The following is a 14,735-nucleotide window of genomic DNA, read 5'->3' on the forward strand; positions in this document are numbered from 1 at the left end:
TCTGTAAATCTGGTAAATAAACCTTACTTACTAGGAGAAAACAAGTGAAGGCAACGATGAAACATGTTGTCAACACTTACTATACAGAAATTAAGCCCTGCATTTGTTGAGCTGATTATAGCATAACCAAACTTCAGGAACAAAGTTCCAAGAGGAAACACGGCCAATGAGCCACACCATCTCCACATCAGAAAATAATGACCCATGAAACTAACTGAAGGTTATCGGGCTCAAACTTCATGGATACATTATCATACTTACAAATGATTAAAATGACTTTCAATGCATGAATGCAAGGAACTAAATTTTCTATAACATTAAGATACACAGGCAGTGCATAGTTTCAAATCCATGCTATTAAAACCACAAGTGCTAAAACTAATTTCATCTTCTCTGTGCTCTATGCTGATAGAGTCAGTCAGTTCCAATCAGTCTCATTAATCTTACTTTCCATTTCCTAGATGTTTAGCCCTTACAATCTGCTGTTTTCCTGATTTTCCCTTCTCTTTTCTCCTCTTTATTTAAGTCAAATTTGGCCTATATTAAAGTTGAAGTCATCGTTTTCAAAATCACTTCATCTTATCATTATTGCCTTGACTTTTCATTTACAGAATCTTTCACCTGGTAAGAAAACTTCATCCAATACATTCAAAAGAAATTCACTGGCAAGACAGCGGTGTGGGAAGACACAGAGTTAGCATCTCCCCACGACTAAGGTGCCTGCCAGCTGCTGGTGGGCGACTCTGATCCCCAAGGAGACGGGAGGAACCCCAGAGTGAACCGGTAGGATGCAGGGGTACTGAGCGGGGAGGAGAAGTGGAGGCCAGACAAGATCAGCGCCCCTGAGGCCAGGGAGATCAGGAGAGGCAGGTGGGAGGGGCCCTCCCAGACCCCGGACCGGAGGAGCAGGAGAGGAGAAGAGGATGTTTGCCCCACCCACTCGAGCCCAGGAAGCCTGCTAGGCTCCCAGGTGAGGTCCCCCACCCTCTGAGACCGGGGTGGGGGTCACGCCTGGGCCCCTTCTGTTCCTTGTGCCTAAGCCCCATCTCCCACAGCCCCCAGGGCCTTTTCCAGCCCTGTAGGTCCGGAGCATTGGCCCCACCCACTGCCCAAACCTTGCCCTTGCTTAGGCCCCGCTCTCCACAGTGAAGGCCCTCCCCCTCTTTTATTTTCTTTTTCCCTCCTCCTCTTTCTTACTATTGTGGTACTGATGTACCTTCCAGTTGTTGATTCATATATATTTTTATTTTTATATTCTTTCTAACATATCTGCTAGTTTCCTAGTCTAATTTTATTTTTTACTTTTTTATTGTTCTTTTTTTTTTGCCACCCCACGCAGCTTGTGGGGATGTTGACTCACAAGCCTGGGGTCGGGCAGAAGCTCCTGCAGTGGGAGCTCCAGGTCCCAACCACTAGCCTAACAGAGAACCTCAGACCCCAGGGAATATTTATCTGAGTGAGGTCTCACAGAGTTCCTCATCTCAGCACCAAGACCCACCTCTACCCAATAGCCTACAAACTCCAGTGTTGGAAGCCTCAGGCCAAACAACCAGTAAAACAGGAACACAATCCCACTCATAAAACAAAACAAAACAAAATGAGACAGCAAAATATTATATCACAGATGAAGGTAAAAGCCTACAAGACCAAAAAAATGAAGAGGAAATAAGCCATCTACCTGAAAAAGAATTCAGAGTAATGAGAGTAAAGATGATCTAGAATCTCAGAAACAGAATGGAAGCACAGATTGAGAAAATACAAGAAATGTTTAACAAGGGTCTAGAAGAACTAAAGAACAAACAAACAGAGATGAACAACACAATAAGTGAAATGAAAAATACACTAGAAGGAATCAATAACAGAATAATGGAGGCAGAAGAACGAATAAGTGAGCTGGAAGACAAAATGATGGAAATAACTGCCAAGGAGCAGAATAAAGAAAAACGAATGAAAAGAATTGAAAACAATCTCAGAGACCCTTGGGACAACACTAAATGCACCAACATTTGAATTGTAGGGATCCCAGAAAAAGAAGAGAAAAAGAAAGGGTCTGAGAAAATATTTGAAGAGACTATAGTGGAAAACTTCCCTAACATGGGAAAGGAAATAGTCACCCAAGTCCAGGAAGCACAGAGAGTCCCATACAGGATAAACCCTAAGAAAAACACACCAAGACACATATTAATCAAACTACCAAAAATTAAATTCAAAGAAAAAATATTAAAAGCAGCAAGGGAAAAACAAAAAATAACATACAAATGAATCCCCATAATGTTATCAGTGGATTTTTCAGTGGAAACTCTGCAGGCCAGAAGGGCATGGCAGGATATACTTAAAGTGATGAAAGACAAAAACCTACAACCAAGATTACTCTACCCAGCAAGCATCTCATTCAGATTCAATGGAGAAGTCAAAAGCTTTACAGATAAGCAAAAGCTAAGAGAATTCAGCACCACCAAACCAGCTTTACCACAAATGTAAAAGAAACTCCTCTAGGTGGGAAACACAAGAGAAGAAAAAGACCCACAAAAACAAACCCAAAACAATTAAGAAAATGGTAACAGGAACATACATATCGATAATAACCTTGAATGTAAATGGATTAAATGCCCCAACCAAAAGACACAGACTGGCTAAATGGATACAAAAACAAGACCAATATATATGACTGAAAGCGAAGGGATGGAAAAAGGTATTCCATGCAAATGGAAATCAAAAGAAAGCTGGAGTAACAATACTCATATCACATAAAATAGTCTTTAAAATAAAGACTGTTACAAGAGATAACGAGGGACACTACATAATGATCAAAGGATCCAAGAAAAAGAATCCAAGAAGAAGATATAACAATTATAAATATTTATGCACCGAACATAGGAGCACCTCAATACATAAGGCAAATGCTAACAACCATGAAAGGACAAATTGACAGTAACACAATAATAGTAGGGGACTTCAACACCCCACTTACACCAAACAGATCATCCAAACAGAAAATAAATAAGGAAACACAAGCTTTAAATGACACAATAGACCAGATAGATATAATTGATATTTATAAAACATTCCACCCAAAAGTGGCAGAATGCACTTTCTTCTCAAGTGCACATGGAACATTCTCCGAGACAGATCACATCTTGGGTCACCAATCAAGCTTCAGAAAATTTATGAAAATTGAAATCATATCAAGTATCTTTTCTGACCACAACACCATGAGATTGGAAATCAATTACAGGAAAAAACTATAAAAAAAACAAATTCGGGCTTCCCTGGTGGCGCAGTGGTTGAGAGTCCACCTGCTGATGCAGGGGATGCGGGTTTGTGCCCCGGTCCAGGAGGATCCCGCGTGCCATGGAGCGGCTGGGCCCGTGGGCTATGGCCATTGAGCCTGCGCGTCCGGAGCCTGTGTTCCGCAACGGGAGAGGCCACAGCAGTGAGAGGCTCGCGTACAGCAAAAACAAAAACAAAAACAAAAAAACACAAATGCATGGAGGCTAAACAGTGAGCTACTAAATAACCAAGAAATCACTGAAGAAATCAAAGAAAAAATTTTAAAAATACATAGAAACAAATGACAATGAAAACACAATGACCCAAAACCTAGGGGATGCAACAAAAGCAGTTCTAAGAGGGAAGTTTATAGCAATTCAATCTCACCTCAAGAAACAAGAAAAATCTCAAATAAACAATCTAACCCTACCATTAAAACAACTAGAGAAAGACCAAAGAAAACTCAAAGTCAGTAGAAGGAAAGAAATCATAAAGATCAGAGCAGAAATAAATGAAATAGAAACAAAGAAAACAATAGCAAAGATCAATAAAACTAAAAGCTGGTTCTTTGAGAAGATAAACAAAATTGATAAACCCGTAACCAGACTCATCAAGAAAAAAAGGGAGAGGAAGCAAATCAATAAAATAAGAAATGAAAAAGGAGAAATCACAACTGACAGTGCAGAAATACAAAGGATTAAAAGAAAATACTACAAATAACTATATGCCAATAAAATGGACAACCACAAAGAAATGGACAAATTCTTGGAAAGGTACAATTTTCCAAGACTGAACCAGGAAGAATTAGAAAATATAAAAGACCTATCACAAGTAATGAAATTGAAACCATAATTAAAATCTTCCAACAAACAAAAGTCCAGGACCAGATGGCTTCACAGTGAATTCTATCAAACATTTAGAGAAGAGCTAACACCCATCCTTCTCAAACTCTTCCAAAAAATTGCAGAAGAAGGAACATTCCCAAACTCATTCTATGAGGCCACCATCACCCTGATACCAAAACCAGACAAATATACTACAAAAAAAGAAAATTACAGACCAATATCACTGATGAACATAGATGCAAAAATCCTGAACAAAATACTAGCAAACAGAATCCAACAGCACATTAAAAGGATCATACACCATGATCAAGTGGGGTTTATCCCAGGAATGCAAGGATTCTTCAATATAAGCAAATCAATCAATGTGATAAACCATATTAACAAATTGAAGGAGAAAAACCATACGATCATCTCAATAGATTCAGAAAAAGGTTTCAACAAAATTCAACACCAATTTATGATAAAAACCGTCCAGAAAGTGGGCATAGAGGGAACTTTCCTCTACATAATAAAGGCCATATATGACAAACCCACAGCGAACATCATTCTCAATGGTGAAAAACTGAAACCATTTCCTCTAAGATCAGGAACAAGACAAGGTTGTCCACTCTCACCACTATCATTCAACACAATTTTGGAAGTTTTAGCCACAGCAATCAGAGAAGAAAAAGAAATAAAAGGAATACAAATTGGAGAAGAGGAAGTAAAACTGTCGCTATTTGCCTATGACATGATACTATACATAGAAAATCTTAAAGATGTCACCAGAAAACTACTAGAACAAATCAATGAATTTGGTAAGGTTGCAGGATACAAAATTAATGCACAGAAATCTCTGGCATTCCTATATACCAACTACAAAAAATCAGAAAGAGAAATTAAGGAAACACTCCCATTTACCATTGCAAAAAAAAGAATAAAATACCTAGGAATAAACCTGCCTAAGGAGGAGAAAGACTTCTACTCAGGAAACTATAAAACACTGATGAAATAAATCAAAGATGACATAAACAGATGGAGAAATATACCATGTTCTTGGATTGAAGAATCAATATTGTGAAAATGACTATATTACCCAAAGCAATCTACAAATTCAGTGCAATCCCTATCAAACTACCAATGGCATTCTTCACAGAATTAGAACAAAAAAATCTTACAATTCATATGGAAACACAAAAGACCCCAAATAGCTAAAGCAATCTTGAGAAAGAAAAACAGAGTTGGAGGAATCAGGCTCTACAATTTCAAACTATACCACAAAGCTACAATAATCAAGACAGTATGGTACTGGTACAAAAACAGAAATATAGATCAATGGTACAGGATAGAATGCCCAGAGATAAACCCACGCACATATGGGCACCTAATTTACAACAAAGGTGGCAAGAACATACAATGGAGAAAATACAGTCTAGTCTCTTCAATAAGTGCTGCTGGGAAAACTGGACAGCTACATGTAAAAAGATGAAATTAGGATACTCCCTCACACCATACACAAGAATAAACTCCAAATGGATTAAAGACTTAAATGTAAGACCTGACACTATAAAACTTTTAGAGGAAAACATAGGAAAAACACTCTTTGACATAACCCACAGCAAGATCTTTTTTGACCCACCTCCTAGAGTAACAGAAATAAAAACAAAAATAAACAAATGGGACTTAATTAAACTTAAAAGCTTTTGCACAACAAAGGAAACCATAAACAAGATAAAAAGACAACCCTCAGAATGGGAGAAAATATTTGCAAATGGAACAACAGACAAAGGACTAATCTCCAAAATGTACAAACAGCTCATGGAACTCAATATCAAAAAACAAACAATCCAGTTAAAAAATGGGTGGAAGACCTAAATAGACATTTCACCAAGGAAGACATACAGATGGCCAAGAAGCACATGAAAAGATGCTCAACATTACTAATTATTAGAGAAATGCAAATCAAAACTACAATGAGGTATCACCTCACAATGATCAGAATGGCCATCATCAAAAAATTTAGAAAACAGTAAAAGCTAGAAAGGCTGTGGTGAAAAGGGAACCCTCCTACACTGTTGGTGGGAATGTAAATTGATAAAACCACTACAGAAAACAGTATGGAAGTGCCTTAAAAAACTAAAAATAGAACTACCATATGACCCAGCAATCCCACTACTGGGCATATACCCTGACAAAACCATAATTCAAAAAGAGACATGCACCACAATGTTCATTGCAGCACTATTTACAATAGCCAGGACGTGGAACCAACCTAAATGTTCATCGACAGATGAATGGATAAAGATGTGGTACATATATACAAAGGAATATTACTCAGCCATAAAAAGAAACGAAACTGAGTTATTTGTAGTGAGGTGGATGGACCTAGAGTCTGTCATACAGAGTGAAGTAAGTCAGAAAGAGAAAAACAAATACCACATGCTAACACATATATATGGAATCTGAAAAAAAAAATGGTACTGATGAACCTAGTTGCAGGGCAGGAATAAAGAGGTAGACATAGAGAATAGACTTGATGACATGGGGTGGGAGGGCAAAGTGTGAGTAGCATCCACATATATACACTACCAAATGTAAAATAGTTGGCTGGTGGAAAGCAGAAGCATAGCACAGGGAGATGGGTTCGGTGCTTTGCAATGACCTAGAGGGGTGGGATAGGGAGGGTGGGAGGGAGGCTCAAGAGGGATGGGATATGGGGACATGTGTATGCATATGGCTGATTCGCTTTGTTGTGCAACAGAAATTAACATGGTATTGTGAAGCAATTATACTCCAATACACATCTATTAAAAAAGAAAGAAAAGAAAAAGAAATTCACTAGGTGCCCTCCGTATGAGAGACCAAGGGTAAAAAGGTGAATGAGACAGTCTTGTCTTTGCTTCTCAAAATATGGTCCACTGACTGGGAGCATCGGTGTCTCCTGGAAACTTGTTAGAAATGCAGAATCTCAGACCCCACCCAGATCCACCGTATTAGTCAGAGTTCTCCAGAGAAACAGAACTAATAGGAGATTGATAAATATATATAGACACACACATGCCCACAAAGAGACTTATTATAAGGAATTGGCCCACACAGTTATGGAGGCTGACAAGTCCCAAGATCTATAGAGTGAGTTGGCAAGCTGGAGACACAGGAGAGCCAATGGTGTAGTTCCAGTCCAAGGATGGCAGGCTTGAGACCCAGGAAGAGCTGATGTTTCAATCTGAGTCCAAAGGCAGGAAGATGCCAATGTCCAATTTCAAAGGCAATCAGGCAGGAGGAATTCTCTCTTACTTGGGGAAGAGTCAACCTTTTTGTTCTATTCTGGGCTTCAACGGATTGGATGAGGCCCATCCACATTGGGGAGGGCAATCTGCTTTACTCAGTCTACCAATTTAAATATTAATCTCATACAAAAACACCCTCATAGACACACCCAGAAATAGTGTTTGACCATATATCTGTGCACCCAGTCAAGGTGACACCTAAAATTAACCATCACACCTACTGAATCAGAAACTGCATTTTAACAAGATTCCCCAGATGATTCACAGGCACACTGAAGTTTGAGAAGCACTAGTCTAGTCTATGCGCACAAGGATCTCACAGAAACATGAACATATAACTACAATACGGCACAGCTCCAACTGCAATCCAGTCAGTCCAAGATAGAGTGGTGACTGCCATAGAAAGCAGTGAACAACCTCTTGAACAGGTCAGGAAAGACCTCACAGAAACCTTCACAGAAGAGGGGCCCCTTGACTAGGCATTAAAGGTGAATAGGAGTTTCCCATGCATGGCCTCTGCAGTCAGACTGCCTGGATTTGAAGCAATAACTCTGCCACTTACTAGTTATGTGACCTGAGATGAATAATTTAACCTCACGCTGCCTCAATTTCCCTACCTATAAAATAGGGAAAATGATAATACCTACTCAAAAGGTCACTGTGATAATTACATAAGCTAATATATGCAAAGTTAAAACAATGCCTAACACTTACAATGCACTATAAAACATAAACTATCGTCATCATCATGTTTTTAGATCTTCTAATCCACAAAGTAGCTAGTGTTTGTAGTTCATTTTATTTAATATTAGATTTGCCTCTATGCCATTAACAATGGCATCACGCTTCATACATAAGCTTCCTGGATTCTCCGGACACTAAGGTGAAATAACCAAATATAAAGGCAAAGGTCCTTAGAAATCCTAGGCTAAACCACAACAAGGACCCTCAATAATCATAAGAAATGACATTTATTGTGTGCTTACTTCAAGCCAGAAACCACCATAAGCACTAAGCTATACTAATTCATTTAATCCTCATAACAACCATTTGAGGTAGGCAGTGTTGTTATCCCTCCTTTGCAGATGAAGAGACAGAGACACAGAAAGGTTAAGCAATTTACCCAAGTTCACAGAGATAGTAAGCAACAGAGGCAGTATTTACACCCAGGCGTGCTGGCTCCATAGCCTACACACTTCTACACACTTAACCACTAGGTCACACTGTCTCTCAACAGGCTAAAATTTCAGGAGAATTTAGGAAGATGATTTATAAATCTGGGAAGTGCCAATTTTTTAATCATACGTCTGTAGATCTGACAAGCACAGAAGATGTAGACTAGTCTTCTCTTTCCACTGTAAGTTCAAAATGACAAAGGATTTCAAAGACTCAATAAATATAGGGTAGCAAGATCAGAGGTCTACCCAAGGGAATCTATTTCCTATAATAGGGTAACGCTAGTAGGTATACCAAATAGACGTACAGAAGTACAAAATCTCAAACACAATAAAAATTTATTTCTTGTTCAGGTAAGAATAAAAGGTAGATGTTCCCAGCTGACAGGTGGCGCTGCTCCTCACAATTGTTCCAGTGGCTCCACCGTGCCCAGGTGGAGTCATCTGCATCCAGCCAGTAGAGCAGGAAAGAAGGAACATGGAGGAAGCATCCCCGCTTCTCAAACGTTAAGGCCAGGAAGTGTCACACATCATCCCCATTCACATTCTATTAGTGAGAAATAGCTACATGGCCATGCTTAGGTGCAAAAAGGGCTGGGACATAAACAGAAATGAAATTGAGTTATTTGTAGTGAGGTGGATGGACCCAGAGTCTGTCATACAGAGTGAAGTCAGAAAGAGAAAAACAAAAACCGTATGCTGACACATATATATGGAATCTAAAAAAAAAAAAAAGAAAAAAATAGTCATAAATAACCTAGGGGTAAGATGGGAATAAAGACGCAGACCTACTAGAGAATGGACTTGAGGTACGGGGAGGGGGAAGGGTAAGCTGGGACAAAGTGAGAGAGAGGCATGGATATATATACACTACCAAACGTAAAATAGATAGCTAGTGGGAAGCAGCCGCATAGCACAGGGAGTTCAGCTCGGTGCTCTGTGACCACCTAGAGGGGTGGGATAGGGAGGGTGGGAGGGAGGGAGACGTAAGAGGGAGGAGATATGGGAACATATGTATATGTATAACTGATTCACTTTGTTATAAAGCGGAAACTAACACACCATTGTAAAGCAATTATACTCCAATAAAGATGTTAAAAAAAAAAAAGGGCTGGGAAATTTCACCTCAGCTGGATAGCTACTTAGCAGGGACAACTACATACTATAGAAAGAGAAGCATGAATTTGGGGGTACAGCTAGCCCCCTCTGCCACATTCTTCCCATGGGGATCAAGTGGGCTCTCCATCACTCAGGGATGCATGGTAGTCTGTGCCTGTGGGAGATGCTCCCTGGGGAATCTGATAGAAAAACAACAGACCCCGTTTCTACAGCATATCTTAGTCACTGATGATTAGGAGGACAATGCTGTTTGAAAGTACTAGATACATAGATAAACCAGTCTCCTAAACCTGACTGTAAAGCCAAAATTGAGGCTCTTGTAATCCTCACCCATCTCCTAGTATTAAAAAAAAAAAAAATCTGTGCAGTCAATGCTTTGTGCTTACTTAATACCTGCTGATTAAGATAGCTGATGAAAAATATTTCTGGCATCAGCACACAAATATTCTCAGTCATTTTAGATGAAGAAAATGATCGGAAAGGTTAAACTCCCAAGTAAGTGATTAATATGCAGTAAACTGGGACTTCCCTGGTGGTCCAGTGGTTAAGACTCTGCACTCCCAATGCAGGGGGCCCAGGTTCGAACCCTGGTCAGGGAACTAGATCCCGCACGCCGCAACTAAAAGATCCCACATGTTGCAACTAAAGATCCCACATGCCGAAGTGAAGATTCCGCATGCCACAACAAAGACCCAGCACAGCCAAATAAATAAATAAATATTTTATAAAAAATACAGTAAACTGAATGAATGGCGTGAATTTCAGTTCCTTAAAACCAGCACTTCTCTAAACTGAGTTACCACTGACTCTCAGAATAGCAAAAAAAAGGGTCTGTTGTATTCAGTGCCAGCGTACTTCCTTATAAATATTTCCCAAATTATAATTCTAATAGTAACTATGGCTAAATGTGTGGCCAGCACAGAGAAAACATAATTTTAAAGGTCTCTGATCTAGACAATCTATTTCAAGAAAACACAAAATAAAAATGCAACTTCAGTCATGCATTTTGTCCCTTCTAGGGAAGCTCATTACCATATTATAACAATATATCCAGGCAGATCTGAGGAAGCCTAGGAAATACTTTTCTTGCCTACTAGGTTGTTTTGCAAAGTTAGATTTTTTTTTAACATCTTTATTGGAGTATAATTGCTTTACAATGGTGTCTTAGTTTCTGCTTCACAACAAAATGAATCAGTTATATATATACATATGTTCCCATATCTCTTCCCGCTTGCGTCTCCCTCCCTCCCACCCTCCGTATACCACCCCTCCAGGCGGTCACAAAGCACCGAGCTGATCTCCCTGTGCTATGCGGCTGCTTCCCACTAGCTATCTACCTTACGTTGGGTAGTGTATATATGTCCATGCCTCTCTCTCGCTTTGTCACAGTTTACCCTTCCCCCTCCCCATATCCTCAAGTCCATTCTCTAGTAAGTGTGTGTCTTTATTCCTGTTTTACCCCTAGGTTCTTCATGACATTATTTTTTTTCTTAAATTCCATATATATGTGTTAGCATACAGTATTTGTCTCTCTCTTTCTGACTTACTTCACTCTGTATGACAGACTCTGGGTCTATCCACCTCATTACAAATAGCTCAATTTCATTTCTTTTTATGGCTGAGTAATATTCCATTGTATATATGTGCCACATCTTCTTTATCCATTCATCCGATGATGGACACTTAGGCTGTTTCCATCTCCAGGCTACTGTAAATAGAGCTGCAATGAACAGTTTGGTACATGACTCTTTTTTTTTTTTTTTTTAAAGTGGTTTTCTTTTTTTTTTTTTTTTAATATTTATTTATTTATTTTTGGCTGTGTTGGGTCTTCGTTTCTGTGCGAGGGCTTTGTCTAGTTGCGGCGAGCGGGGGCCACTCTTCATCACGGTGCGTGGGCCTCTCACTATCGCGGCCTCTCTAGTTGCCGAGCACGGGCTCCAGACGCGCAGGCTCAGTAGTTGTGGCTCACGGGCCTAGCTGCTCCGCGGCATGTGGGATCTTCCCAGACCAAGGCTCGAACCTGTGTCCCCTGCATTAGCAGGCAGATTCTCAACCACTGCACCACCAGGGAAGCCCCCATGACTCTTTTTGAATTATGGTTTTCTCAGGGTATATGCCCAGTAGTGGGATTGCTGGGTCATATGGTAGTTCTATTTGTAGTTTTTTAAGGAACCTCCATACTGTTCTCCACAGTGGCTGTATCAATTTACATTCCCACCAACAGTGTAAGAGGGTTCCCTTTTTTCCACACCCTCTCCAGCATTTATTGTTTCTAGATTTTTTGATGATGGCCATTCTGACTGGTGTGAGATATCTCATTGTAGTTTTGATTTGCATTTCTCTAATGATTAGTGATGTTGAGCATTCTTTCATGTGTTTGTTGGCAGTCTATATATCTTCTTTGGAGAAATGTCTATTTAGGTCTTCTGCCCATTTTTGAACTGGGTTGTTGGTTTTTTTGTTATTGAGCTGCATGAGCTGCTTATAAGTTTTGGAGATTAATCCTTTGTCAGTTGCTTCATTTGCAAATACTTTCTCCCATTCTGAGGGTTGTCTTTTGGTCTTGTTTATGGTTTCCTTTGCTATGCAAAAGCTTTGAAGTTTCATTAGGTCCCATTTGTTTATTTTTGTTTTTATTTCCATTTCTCTAGGAGGTGGGTCAAAAAGGACCTTGCTGTGATTTATGTCATAGAGTGTCCTGCCTACGTTTTCCTCTAAGAGTTTGATAGTTTCTGGCCTTACATTTAGGTCTTTAATCCATTTTGAGCTTATTTTTGTGTATGGTGTTAGGGAGTGATCTAATCTCATACTTTTACATGTAGCTGTCCAGTTTTCCCAGCACCAGCAAAGTTAGATTTAAATGTCAAGTTTGTCAAGCCTAGAGCCTTCTCCATCTTATTTATATCATTAAATAATAAAATTAGAGCTGCATTAAACATTTCAAGCTTCAGGTTGGTAGAAACTATATTAACTTCAATCAAATCAAAATTTTGCTGAACAAATGCATATATTCCAGAAGAGAAACTATTCCAGAAAAGAAAGACTGGATAGTCCACCTTTTTTTTCTTTTAAATTACATATTCATATCATGAATCCGAAGTTCTGCACTAAGTGAGAAACCAAAAACCAGGGACTTGACAAGGAGGATCCTCAATGACTGTGAAGTCTCCGTACCAGCCCTGGACTGTCTATATTCACATGGGAAAGAAGGATGCCTCCAACCAAGAGTCTCCAACCAAGAGCCCACCAAGGCTGAGTGTGGTCCCTACCATGGCAGACGCTCCTGTTCTATAGACCCCAGACCCACTCTGCTTCCTGCCCTTCCGCAGCCTGGGTCTCAAGCCTCCACAGGTTCTGTGAGCAGCCCAGCACCTTCCAAATAGTCCTCTTCTGCTTCAATTGGTGAGAGCTAGTTTCTGCTCCTTGCAGACAAAGACCACTAACAGATATACCCATGCTTACGTCTGAGGACACTGAGGCTCGGAATGATTCTATAAATTGGCAAATGTTACACAATTGGTTGGTAGAACAGCAAAGGAAGGACGCCTAGTCCAGTGTTCTTCCTGCTCTCCTGGGTGGAGTCCTGTTAAGGATTCTCACTCAGAGACTGATTTCTGACTGTCAGATGGACTCGAACTAATCTGGCATGTTTCCTCAGAGGCGATGTTCTCACTTCATCCCTTTGCCCTCATCGCCTGCATCTCACAAAGGAGCCTGGATACTGCACTGTGGAAGCATGCAGCGCCCCCACATCTTATGGCTCCCTTGATCGCAGACATGATTCCTCAAAGCCCCATTCTGTGAGACCCACAAAGCAGGAAGTTTGTCTTTGGTTTTGATTTGGGCTGAATATTCATAACGTCTAGGGTAATCGGGAGGATACGGCTGAACATGATTAGAACAATCTTTTCTTTACAGGTGTTCAGCCATGACTGAGAATTATGCTTCTAAATTTGTGTACTGGAAATGTCACAAATAAGTCCCACCAAGTGGCTCTTCCTGAGCAAGAATATTGCCAACCCCCTTCTCCCCTCACAACAGAGAGGGCCCAGTATCGTGGAGCAGAGGCTTTGCAGCAGGGCCATGACCAGAAATGCAGTTGACTGAGAGAGCCCATTCAACAAAGGGGCATTGTCTAAAGGGAAGAAAAAGGCCAGTTCGTTTCAGACATCTCAGTCCTCCTCTCCCCAGTATGCCTTGCACCAAATAGAAACTAATACTGTTTAGAATTTCCTGTTTAGTAAGCAGACGTAAGAATTAAGAGGTAGTCTAGAAAACAGAGTAACAGAGCAGAAAAACACAAGTGTGCTCCCTCATACATCGGAAAGCAAAGAGTTCGCTTAAAATGAAGAAATGCTGTACCCGAGAGGGGAAGATGTACTTCGAATCTCTAATAGGTAAATGATCTTCCCTAAAGTAAAGCTTCTAACAAAGTTTGATTTGTCTGCCTAGAAAACTGTTTCTCTGCAAAATGAAATTATGAAACTTTGATGAAATTATGAAATCATGATGAGCTAACTCTCTGAAAATCTGCTGTTCTTGGCCTGCATAATTAATAGGTTATACTATAAAGAAACACATCAGCCCTGACCCCAAGTGGAAACAAGGTATTCCCCAGGGGGCTGTTCTTGCCTGAATTTACACTCCTGAACTTGGGGACATTCCAGGAAAGTGGTACTTTTTTTTTCAAACAACAAAAATTTATTATCTCACAATTTCTGTACATTAGAAGTCTAGACACAGCCTAACTTGGTCCTCTGCTCAGGGTCTCACCAGGTCTCAAGGTGTCAGCTGGGGCTGTGGTCTTATCAGGAGCTGGGGTCTTCTTCAAGCTCATTCAGGTCATTAGCAGAATTCACTTCCTTGTGGTTGTAGGACTGAGCCTGGTTTCTTGTTAGCTGTCAGCTAACCTCATCCTCACCCTCAGCTGACCTCATCCTAGAGCACCTGTCTCAGGTCTTAGCCATGTAAGTCTCTCACAACATACCGGATTACTTCTTTAAAGCCAGCAGGAGAATCTCTTTCCCTTTGAATCTCAGTCCCTTCTGAATAACTCT

General features: G+C 40.2%; 1 protein-coding gene and 1 non-coding gene across 4 annotated transcripts in view; one reads left to right on the plus strand and one right to left on the minus strand.

Moving 5' to 3' along the window:
* Nucleotides 1–14,735, minus strand: part of RASGEF1B (RasGEF domain family member 1B) — a 590,923-nt gene that overhangs the window by 495,646 nt on the left and 80,542 nt on the right. The window lies entirely within an intron of this gene.
* Nucleotides 10,205–10,277, plus strand: TRNAG-CCC (transfer RNA glycine (anticodon CCC)). Its single transcript has one exon. It is a non-coding gene; the product is annotated as a tRNA-Gly (tRNA).

This window comes from Globicephala melas, chromosome 5, assembly GCF_963455315.2.
Source record: "Globicephala melas chromosome 5, mGloMel1.2, whole genome shotgun sequence".
Classification (NCBI taxonomy): Eukaryota; Metazoa; Chordata; class Mammalia; order Artiodactyla; family Delphinidae; genus Globicephala; species Globicephala melas.